The sequence below is a fragment of the Polypterus senegalus genome, chromosome 15 (assembly GCF_016835505.1).
Source record: "Polypterus senegalus isolate Bchr_013 chromosome 15, ASM1683550v1, whole genome shotgun sequence".
Classification (NCBI taxonomy): domain Eukaryota; kingdom Metazoa; phylum Chordata; class Cladistia; order Polypteriformes; family Polypteridae; genus Polypterus; species Polypterus senegalus.
This window is the reverse complement of record NC_053168.1, coordinates 105,918,305-105,928,968: the sequence shown is the minus strand read 5'-3', so window position 1 is coordinate 105,928,968 and position 10,664 is coordinate 105,918,305. Positions and strand designations below refer to the sequence as shown.

Sequence of the window (10,664 nt, the reverse complement as noted above, 5' to 3'; positions counted from 1 at the left end):
TTATGAGAAATGAAAAACCCACACATAAGCATAATATACACAACAAACAGGTAGCATTTGAATACTCCATCTGGTAAGCATAATTCATAAAAAGATATTAAGACATGTATGAATCAGAAAATATCAAAACTTTAAAATAACTGACACTTTAATTACTGTTTTTATTGAATCTATACATGTAATACAAATCTGGTAAAAATGAAGATACTCCATGTCTAGATATGGAAAAATCAGTTCAAGTGGTTTCAGATCTCATGCTATACAAAAACGTTTTGGAAAATGTTGCCAAATGCAGCACATACAGTAACTGCTCAAATACTGAAAACTCATTTCAGTTGTTTACAATATAACTGCTGATTAGACAGACTTCATCATTTTTAATGTTTTAATTTTAAATTTACCCCCAGAAGGCTGTACCTATTTGCAATATAAGTAAACATAACACTGGAAAAACCACACTCTTGAAATATAACACAGAATGGATTTGCTAGCAAATTATTTAAAATATGTGTTGTTCTTCCTGAATATCCTATTCTGTATTTTTTATTAAAGGCATGGTGTTGTTGGCCAACTGTGGAAAATAACATTTTAACTGCAAACCTGTGTCTACCAAGTAAGCTCTTTATTTTTTATTTTTGTTTTTAAATTAATTTTATGTTTTTGCTGGCTTGTCCTTATTTATATGGCATGTATTGAAAAAGAAGCCTATGAATCATTATGTGTAAAATATTAATACCAACTTTAACAAATGACATTAAGTTAAATTTCATTGTTAGCATTTACTGCATAATTTCAGTTTCCCCAACTTTAAGATCTTAATATGCTAATATACAAATATCTTGGAGTGTTCCTGAGTCTGTTACAAGGTTATATTATAGCATAATTATTAGATTAATAGTATAGGACGAGAAAAATCTGTTCATTGTATGACAGTTAGTACTCAAATTTACATCCAGAAAAAAAATAGAACGTGATATGGAAAATCTAACATTTTGTAAAATTTTTAAAAGAAATTTGTAAAGTCAGAATATTATTAAAAAGAAAATCTAAAACAGATGCATTATAACTTGAGCTGTTACCTTTAAAATGAAAACACAATTACTTAGATATTACTGGAGACAGACATTCAGTAGCTTTGGCTTATACCTACATTTGCTGTAATTAAAAACTAAGTGCAATATTTAAGAGTATTAACTACTGTAATCTGGATATTTATACTTTGGTATTTAATTGCTTACTACTATTAAAGTCTTTATAATATTACATTAATTTTTATTTGTTATAGACACTCAATTTGTATACTGTACAGACCGTAATTGAAAATGTCCTATTGATACGTACGGGGATTGATGCATGTCACCTCGTGCAGATCTATAGATTCAAGTGAGCAGACCATATTACAGCCATGTTCTCTGTTTCTGCATCGGATCTGCAATTGATTCAATTCATTCTTCATAAACCTATTTAAAAGAGCATTTTTAAAAAATTAAAAAACAAAGGTAAAAGTGTGCTGCAGTCTATGCAGAAGGAAAGCTATGTCCTCAGGCAGTTTTTAGCTTTGCATATATACACAGTGCAATACTGGGCTGAAAAAGGAGTATTAAATAGAAAATTCAACTTGCTGAGATGAAAAGACGATGTCTTGTTGTTTTAGCTACCTGAATAAAGGCCGCAACACTGAAACATCAAGCGACTGTCTGTCTTCAGGACAGTTATGGTGATGCACCAACCAGTCATGGATGCAGGTACTGCAGAAGGCATGTTCACAAGGTGCCTGAAGTGGGTTTTCCAGCACATCTTGACAAATGCAGCACAGAAGTCCCTCATTCACATTGCCAACAAAGCGCTCTATATCATAGCCCATATTGCTTGCCTAATGAGAAAAGCAGTATATAAAGCAGAAAATAAATTAAATTAATTACTAAAAAGACTTCGAAATAGCTGTAAAAACATATTTGAACTGTAGCTTTACCAACCTTTATTTAAATTCACAACTGAAATCCTTATGACTTTGTGATTTTTATTAATCTATTCTGACATACCAGAGTTTGCATTTTAACATTTTTGAGCTCACAGTGCAATGGACCACCAATAATCAATACATACATACATAAAAACATGCTGAAAGAATATACAGTATCTGACAATGTTCACTGTGATTTTATAATTTCTATGGTTTACACGGTATTATAATTCATCTTAAAATATTTAAATTGGGATACATTTGGAAAGAAAAGATATATTCATCAAAAACACCCCTTTTCCTTTGCTTAAGTTTTAAAAAGATTTTTTTTCCTTACATAATGCAAAATGTTCAGAGTTTACTTTTTTGGTGTCCAATTTCTTTTAAGTATCACAGAAAACAACAAGAAACTACAATCAAATACATCTATATTTTGTTAAATGAAGCTTCTATTTAATTATGCAATTATTACACACAAAAATATGGTAGTTAATTATTTTTGATTGATTCTAATGGGTTATGATTGTTTTCCATCCTACTTTCTTTAAAGAATTTTTAAGTAACTGCAATGAATTAATCCAAACTAAACTCCTGAAATGAAAAATAACATACGTTTTCGTAAAACATATACTGTTTGTGGATGTGTACTTGAAAGCACATTAGTATGATGCCTTCTTAAAAATGTATTTTACAAAATATTATTTACATAAACATCCATCCATCCATTGTCTAACCCGCTGAATCCGAATAGGGTCACGGGGGTCTGCTGGAGCCAATCCCAGCCAACACAGGGCACAAGGCAGGAACCAATCCTGGGCAGGGTGCCAACCCACTGCAGGACACACACAAAACACCCACACACCAAGCACACACTAGGGCCAATTTAGAATCGCCAATCCACGTAACCTGCATGTCTTTGGACTGTGGGAGGAAACCCACGCAGACACGGGGAGAACATGCAAACACCACGCAGGGAGGACCTGGGAAGCAAACCTGGGTCTCCTAACTGCGAGGCAGCAATGCTACCACTATGCCACCGTGCTGCCCCATAAACACACATCAAATCAAAAATATGAACAACTTCAGTCCAGGCATCAATTTATGAATTTTTTTTATACAGAAGCAACACTAAAACACAGCATTAACAATGATGCTAATGGCATATTAATCGCATCTTTAAAAGTTATGATTTTGTAATAATATTTGCTTTTGCAGCTTATATAAAAATTGAACTGTTTTCACCTTAACTGAAAAGACAAACTCAAACATATTTCACCACCATAAAAGCACATACGTATATCTTTGAAAAATCATGAAGAATGCATGAATTATCATTTTCCATGCTGAGAAGATTTGGCAAAGCCTATAACTTATTGCTGGACCTGCACACCTACGGGAGCCCAGTGCAAGAGGCAAGACTTTGTCTTCATGGAACACCAGGATTTTGTGTGAGAGTCTGAAAATATTTCAAAGGTAATACAGTGTTAATGACTGCTAACCTTTTGAAATAGGAGAAATCTGCAGTGGGTTTACCTAAAGAGAAGCACTGTAGTGATCCTATAATAAAACTTGTAAACACAGCAGTTTAAACGTGAATAACTTGACACTTTAAGTTGTCCTAAAACCTACAAGCAGCTGGGTTCCTTTGAGACTCTCTTTTTTTGGCTTTACTTTTTTTTTAATATCAGAGCTTTAACTAGCAAGACGTTTTACAGAAATGATTTTATCAGTGATAGGAATAAAGACTTTATATTTTAATAATGATAATAATACATTTTATTTATACAGCGTCTTTCCTATGCCATGTGTGAAATGTGGCTAATTGAAGCAGCCCCTCTGAATTATAAATGTGTTTAATCTGTTCATTAAGAATAAGAGTTGTTGTTTAAGCAAGTATTTTCTCAAATTGTTTAAACCGAGTATCTTGCTAAAGCTCAAGGTGGACCGCATTCTCTCTTAATGACTGTTTATCATCCTTCAAAACATATACAGTAAACTATTATCAATTTATTATCTATTACAATAACTAATTCTGATAGGTTCCTAATAGTAGACAATTTACATTTTTACGTAGATAAACAGTGTGATACAAATGTAAGAGAGTTAATTAATTTGCTGCATTCTTTTGATCTCAGTCATCATGTTACCGAGCCCACACACTCAAGAGGACATATCCTGAACGTAGTTCTTTCAAAAGGATTTAAAACTGAAGTGATGCAGATTCTTGACAATTGACATATCTGACCACTTCTGCATTTTACTTAACATAAAGGTATCTGTGGCCAGAACGAAAAAGCAGCACATTGTTATGCTGATGATGCATCTGATTGTAGGTTTGCCAATATTTTGTGTAGTCAGTCTAAATTTAATGTTTATCTTAATACAGCCAGCAAGGTAAACATTAAGATGGAAAATCTGAACACTAAGATGAGGGCTGACACTAACATACTGTAGTAGCCCTTAAAAACTGATAACGAAATGGTCAATTATTAAAATACCGTGGAAAACTCAATGAACGTATGTACTTAAAAGAGACAGTAGGAACGCTGACCAAAAACAAACAGAAACTAAATTGACAGTCCATTATGAAGTGCTACAGACTCACATAAGTAAATGTAACACAAAAGTTCAATTTGAAAGAAGGTCCTAATTTTCTAAAATTATAAATGAAAATGCAGGAAACCCTGGAGTATTATTTGCATCTACTTATCATCTATTAAATTCACCTCCATTAATGAACTGGATACATAAAGCTTCAGAGCATAACATCGAAGCATTTCCACATCTTTAATGATACAATAAACAATTTTACATGAAATACAATATCTCTCTAAAATGCATACCATGGTGAACTTCAGCATGCAGAACAGTGAGTTTAACCATTTTACTAAAATACTTTACCATTCAGCTTCGTACAATAATCACTCAACTTTCACCCAGTCCCAATAGGCTATTTCAAAGACTTACAATAACTAATTTACTGTTCTTTAGTAAGACCTCAACAGAGGCTTCTTTTGACCTTGATAACATTTACAAAGCATCAGTAAAAAAATAAAATGTGAAACAATCGTCTGTGAACATTATTGGAAAAAAATAATTTTGCCCTGCACAAAGTAGATGTCTTAAATGATATACCAAATTAATAGTTTAATATAAAATCTGTGGAGGTGTTATTAAGTGAGTTTTAAAGAATTCAGCCCAAGTGTATGTAAACTTCTGACTTGTACTCAATTATATCAAACCAGTGTTTACATGCCTTAAAAACACTGCAGAGTGTAATACAGTACCTTTAGTAATGTAGCTGGTCTACCAGTAAGGAATTGTTCCAAGTAGAGATTTCCTATCAGGAAAGTATTTTTTCTCCAGTAGTGTTAGAATGTGTTTCAGCATTAATACTTTTACAGGCCTCTGAGTTATTTTCAGTTGTTCCAAACCTGTATTTACAAGCCTTACATGTACTATATAATGCAATATACTGTAGCACAGTTAGCCATGTAGCTTATCTGTCTCTGAGGAATTGTGCTACTTATGTATGACTAGGAAAGAACTATTTCTAATATTTGAAACGGTTTTTGCAAAAATACATTCAAAAGTCATTGAAATGTACACAATTGTGCCAAACCTGTTTGGATTATTATTGTTATTATTGACCCTATTTAAAAACCTTTGTTAATCTGATACAGTGTATTCAGAATGTATTCAGACCCCTTCACTTTTTCACATTTTGCTAAGTGTTGTCTTTGCTTTGTGCTTAGGGTCATCGTCCTTTTGGAAGCTGGACCTTCAGCCCAGTCAGAAAGTTTTCATTAATGCCATCTCTGTACTTTGGTCGGTTCAGTTCTCCCTCAACCCATCTGAGTCCCAGCTGCTGAATGATACTGCACATATAATGAGCGGTTCCTGGTTTCCTTCAGACACAACACTAATCTTGGTTTAATCAGATCAGAGAATCTTGCTTCTCTCAGTCTGAGAGCCTTTAAGGCTCCCTTTTGCAAACTCCAAACAAACTTCCTGCATGTTTTACTTAGGACAGGCTTCTGCCTGGTCACTCTGAAATAAAGCCCACATTCAAGGAATGTTGGAGTAACAGTTGTACTTCTAGAAGTTTCTCACATCTCCACACAGGTTCTCTGGAGTTTATCCAGAATGACCATTGGGATCTTGGTCACCTCTTTTGCCATGGACTTTTTTTGCTCACTTTTGCTGGGTTGCCAGCCCTAGAAAGAGTTGTGGTTGTTCCAAACATCTTCCTTTTAAGAATAGTAAAACCAACTGTGTTACTGGGAACCTTAAAAAAATACTGCAAAGATTTTTGTGGCCTTCCCCAGATTTGTTCTTTGACCAAATCCTGTCTGTAAGCCCAGCAAGCAATTCCTTTGACCTCATGACTTGGTTTTTGCTAGCAACACATTATCAGCTGTGGGACCTTACTGTATATAGACAGGTGTGTGCTGTTCCTTAATCCAGAGCTGGAAAAAAAGGTGAGAAATATCTCAATGATGATCAATAAAATGAAAAGCACCTCAGACAAATTTCAAGTGCCACTCGTGTCAACGTGATATTTCAAAGCTTTATTTCTAATAAGTTTGCGAAAATGTCTCAAATCCTTTTGTCATTCTGACCGTTGCTTGATGTAGCACAATGGTGCTACATAGAAAACTATGAAAAAATCGAAAGCATTACTTTTTGAATCCACTGAATGTGTTACACTATTTTGCATATATACCATATGTATAAATAAATATGGCGGCACGGTGGCGCAGTGGTAGCACTGCTGCCTCACAGTTAGGAGACCCGGGTTCGCTTCCTGGGTCCTCCCTGCGTGGAGTTTGCATGTTCTCCCTGTGTCTGCGTGGGTTTCCTCTGGGTACGCTGATTTCCTCCTACAGTCCAAAGACATGCAGGTTAGGTGCATTGGCGATTCTAAATTGTCCCTAGTGTGTGTGTGTGTGCCCTGCCTGGGGTTTGTTTCCTGCCTTGTGCCCTGTGTTGGCTGGGATTGGCTCCAGCAGATCCCCGTGACCCTCTGTTAGGATATAGCAGGTTGGATAATGGACAGATGGATAAATAAATATGCAAACAATTAAAAAGCTCACAAAGAAAGCAAAACACTACATGCCACTGTGTAAAGTGGTTGTAAAAGCACACAGTTTGGAAGAGCTTGGACTACAAGGTTAGCTTTAAAATTATTATTCTGTTAATTTTATATTTACCACCTTACACATACTAATTTGTGCCAGACACATCTGTTTTATTATAATAGTATTTCTTTGCTATTCTTATAGTACCTAATAAACAGACACACACACACAAACATATATAACAAATGAATAAAACTAACAGGTAAAGCCACACTACACTATAGGTATATGTAAACCGTGTCATGGATGGGCTGCAGGACAGACGTCATAGCAGCTTGTTTGGTGAAGCCTATGATTTCTCATGTGCACCCTGTTGATACACTTAAGTCGTCACTAACCTCTGAGTGCCATATCTACTACTGGAGCCTACTGATACACTCAAATACTCATTAATCTTTGACTAGCCCTTGTCTGATACAAAAGGCACTAATTCAGAACTGTTAGTTGCAGAAATTATCAACTCATTGTAGGCAACAAACAAAGACCAGTGAACCCCGAGTTATTTGGGGCTACTTAAGAATAATTTAGTAATAATAAAATAATTTGGTTATGTCAAAATATCCTTTTTTAATGCATTATATATAAACAGTACAAATACAATAAACAAATAATAGTAATAAAATAGTATTGTTTAAAACACATATGACAAATAAGACAAATAATACAAATTCCTGTAAAACCAGGGTATTTAACTCATTTACATTAAGAATTTCACATAATTGAGCGTGTCAATACTTCTTTCAGCTATTTTAATATTTTGAAAGGTTTTTACATAAAATTCCATTTCTATTTTAAATAGACTAATACTTAGTGTGGACTTCATCATTTTAATTTTTAGATGTCGTATTTCTCCATAATCAATAATACATTTATTATTGTCCACATCTGGGTATGTAAAATAAAATAAAAGATCAAAAAAATTGAAAGATATTTTAAGATTCAAAGAAATTTGTACAAAATATTCAAGGTACTTCCATAACAATTTGGATTGAATAAATTGAAAAAAAAAATGTATTATAGTTTCTGTATCCATATTACAAAATATACAATTCTCATCTGGCTGAATTTGAATCTGGATAATATTTGCTTAACAGGGTAAATGTTTTTTTATGCCACTTCCTTAATTTTATTGGTCAGATAATATAAGATATCATCCAAACATTTTGCCAATTAACATTTACAACCTTATAGTGTTCCAATAGGTTTTTGCAGGTAGAATATAAAATTATTAAATATATATTTCTCATAAAATGATTGTAACATATTTGACCACCTCCCCATAATATATTAGATGTCAAATGACCAGTCAGCTGCCTGTCTACTCCATGACTGCCCTTCAGCAAAGTCAAATCCCCTCTGGGATGGCATCAAACACTATCGTGTATTCTTTAGGTGCAACTGCAACGTGAAATGTTTTCTAAAACTCTTCACAAGATAATAAAAAATCATTCTAATTTAGTAATTGTCTTACCAGTATAATATTATTGTCAAACCGTGTTAGAAAAAAGATGGATTTATTTTTATATCTTATATGTCTGTTATTCCAAATAATACATAAATGTGGGGAATATTGTGTTTACAGGCCGCTGTCCAAGATATAAGTGCCTGTTTATGGAAATTCAATAACTTATCAAGTGTTCTTTTAGAATCAAAATTGCATTTTAGTAAAATGTCAGGTCCACCCAGGTTCTCAAAAGCAAATTTAGAGATGATATTTCACATACTGTTTGTATTTTTTAGAAAGTTTTTTTTATCTATTTAATGTTAGAAACAGTGTTTGACATTTTAAAATATAAAACATTCAGTCCACTTTCACCCTGTTGTATTAGCAAGATTTTTTTTCACATAGTGATATTTGCTTTTCTAGATAAAATTAGTATAAAGAAGTTTATCCAGATTATTTATTACAGATTGGTATGTCTCTAACGATATTGCTGTATAAACTGACCATGATATGCCCTCCACTTTTAACAGAAACACACGACCCTTAAGGACAGGTCTCTGCTCAACCTTTATTTTTTTTTTATTTTTCTTTCTAACTGATCTTTACATATATCAATTCCTAAATATTTCGCTTTTTGTTTTACTGAAATGTCAGTATAAGTGAATTAAATTTTACAATTCTTTAATGTCAAAATTTCACATTTTCCAATATCAAGCGTTATTCCTGAAGATATTCATTCTCTAAATTGCTTTTACAACCTCCTGTTCATTTCTTAAAAAAATTGTGGTGTCATCCGCTGACAAATTTTAACTTCTCTCCCAAACAGATTGATACTTTGAAAATGATATTAATATGAAGGGCCATTGTTTGCATTACCAATAAAAACAAGAGTGGGCAAAGTGGTCAGCCTTGCCTAATACCTCTTTTAATAAATATCAAATCTTGGTGATGTTCCATTACAGAGTTTAAATGAACGATTGCAACCACTATATAAAGAATGGGCCAAAACCAAAAAGCAACACCTTAAAAATAAACCTGTTTTCAATCGTATCAAACGCTTTATAAAAATGTAAAACTAATACCACACTGTCATCCTTAACCAAAAAACCCTAGAAATTCTTAAAGCTCTCTGTACACGCAATGTCGCATATTTGACTACATTTCTTTAATTTCATTTACCTTTCAGAGATAACCTTAGACTAAATTTGACACAAGTCCATTAATAAGTTGTGAGTGATAAACCATTACTCCAAACTTCCAAATGAATTGTATGTTTTGTTAAAAAGGGGTGATTAAGTAGACAGTGTATCTTCGTTGATGCTACGGATTACATATGCACTCTCAAATTATTTCAAATTTTCTTGAAAAGACACTCACCGGCAAAAACGACACCACCTGTCACTTCTGGTTGTGCACGACTGCAACTCTTACGATTTTGTCCGATCCGTGCTTCTTATTTTACAACACGAGTCACCATCCGATGTGCCTCTTCTCGTGCGCTCTCTGCCTATTTAACGGCGTTGGACCTGTTACATCAGCCAGGGATGAATCACATAAAGAATGAGCTGGCATCACATCATCAGTAGCAGGTGCGCCGATACACACAGCATCACAGCACAGTCGCACGTTCATTTTCCAACTAGTACAGCAAGAGGCAAGCAGTCCTTTTAAGGATAACGAGCCATGTAAAGACCGGAGAACCCTTCCGTCCTGGCGCTTGGTGCCAATGCTAAGCATAAATGTCATTTTCTCGTAACACCATATTTAGCATTTGCTGGTATGTTTTTAAACATTTGTCCACAACGTTTGTCCTTAAATTAAGCAAAATGGTGTAATCTAGGGGTCCGATTAGGAATCGAATTAGGAGTATAGGTCTGACACTAGACTGGTGTAAAGTGCTCTCAAATATGACATTGGGACATTGCGGTTAAGACTTTGCACTTTTAAACCCTGCGTTTATGGGTTCAAGTCCTGACACTGCGTGACCACGAGCAAGTCACTTCACCTGAGGGATCGCCGGGTGTAACAAATGTAACCAGTAGTAACTAAATGTTATGTTAGAGAAGGGCATCAGTCGTAAATGTTAAATATTTTGCCTTTTGAATAAGTAACTAGT

General features: G+C 34.1%; 1 long non-coding RNA gene across 1 annotated transcript; it reads right to left on the bottom strand.

Annotated features, from left to right (window-relative positions):
* Positions 1-1,346: 1,346 nt before the first annotated feature.
* LOC120515963 lies at positions 1,347-10,389 on the bottom strand. The gene is made up of 3 exons (XR_005630740.1): positions 9,926-10,389; positions 1,659-1,873; positions 1,347-1,460 (listed from the first exon to the last, which is right to left on the bottom strand). It is a non-coding gene; the product is annotated as an uncharacterized LOC120515963 (long non-coding RNA).
* Between the last annotated feature and the right edge of the window lie 275 nt (positions 10,390-10,664).